The 1,503-nt window shown below is 34.6% G+C and overlaps 1 long non-coding RNA gene across 1 annotated transcript in view; it reads right to left on the bottom strand.

The window, feature by feature from the left end:
* Window positions 1-379: 379 nt before the first annotated feature.
* Window positions 380-1,503, bottom strand: part of LOC106879027 (uncharacterized) — a 4,882-nt gene continuing 3,758 nt past the window's right edge. Inside the window, exon 2 of the long non-coding RNA XR_001410585.2 lies at window positions 380-1,035. This is a non-coding gene — a long non-coding RNA (uncharacterized LOC106879027). The remainder of the gene's footprint in view (window positions 1,036-1,503) is intronic.

Below are 1,503 nucleotides of genomic sequence, written 5' to 3' on the forward strand. Positions count from 1 at the left end.
TTTTGTCTAATGTTGCTTGATCAAGTTTTGTTCAAACTGTTTGTTCTTACAAAGCCATAATCACAGTTTATCTGTCTCTCTCTTTAATCCTTTGTCATTTAGCCAATCCCAAACACATCTTCTGCTGTATCTTTTGTTTGCATAACAAACGGACAAATGTAACATTTTCTATCTTCTCTCTATTTTCTTGAACTATAAACAAAATGAGAAGCTGTCTTGCTGTGGTGTCACAGTTTAAATTTTAAGACAGTTTAACAGGTTGTTGTTTTTTTATTATTGTCTCGGATATTGTGAAAAATCTGTAGTATATGAATGACAGAACTGTGATTAACGACAGCGCTTCGAAATCCAAGTTCAGCTACACCTTGACGCATATAGGTTAATACATATTTCTTCAATATTTTTATTTTCTTAGTATTTTAGTATCAAAGAAAACGAGAACATCAAATGTCCATCCCGAGCCAGAGTTCTTAAGACCGGTTTCCTTGGCTTCTCTGGCGTATGTATTCCTCATCTGGACAGAACCCCGGTTTGTCGTACAGTTACACGTTTTTGCCAACTGAATGAGCTGGCAATGTAATATTTTGTTCAAGAACACAACGCATCAACCGGTAAAGAAATCGAAACCATCATCCCACGACCATGAATGCAGCACCTAACCACTAAGCCATGCACGTCTACATAGTATATTCGTATACTATATTAGTATAGAGCTGATATTTCAAGTCTGTGTTTTAAACATCCAATCTACTGTCTACAGATATCTTTTTTTTCCCCATACTTTTATCAAATAACAAAGACATAGCGATATTTTTGCTGTCACTTGCATGTAAAGATGTTATGACTAATCGTTCTCGTTTATTGCACGAAAACACACCTTATTATTCGTCTTGTATAAAATTCACATCTGGACAACCAAAATTTCATTCCAGTGTTTGTGAAATGCTGTATGAGATTCAACTGTTCTTTCCTTCTTTTTTTTCTATCGTTAATATTTGATATAGTTGATATTTGGCCCATGGAGCTTCAGATTGTCTGCAAAGAAAGAATGAAAGGTATTTCTGGATTTAAAGTATCCATTTGTATATAAATTATGTGACTTGGTGTGACAACGAACTTAAAAGAAGACAAAGCGCAGTGTTGATAAACTACCTCCCTGCACAATGCCTTTTTGATTTTGCTATTGTATGATACTAGATTTTGCTTTTGGGTGTTTTGGAAGAATCTGCTAATAATTGTATAACTTGAACTAATCTTACAACTTTGATAATCTACCTCTGGGGTTGATATACCATCAAATCTTTTCTGATAGTCCAGCCTCCCTTTAGACAAGTTTCTGTGGTTCTTTATTGTCCTTTCCTGTTCGTTGATTACTTGTCGCAGATAAAATCTTGGCCATTTTATAGACCACACATACAGCCAGCAGACTTCAACAATGCTGTTCTACTTCCTTAAGAACAATTTTAATCTATCTATCTATCTATCTATCTATCTATCTATCTA

This window comes from Octopus bimaculoides, chromosome 10 (assembly GCF_001194135.2).
Source record: "Octopus bimaculoides isolate UCB-OBI-ISO-001 chromosome 10, ASM119413v2, whole genome shotgun sequence".
Taxonomy (NCBI): domain Eukaryota; kingdom Metazoa; phylum Mollusca; class Cephalopoda; order Octopoda; family Octopodidae; genus Octopus; species Octopus bimaculoides.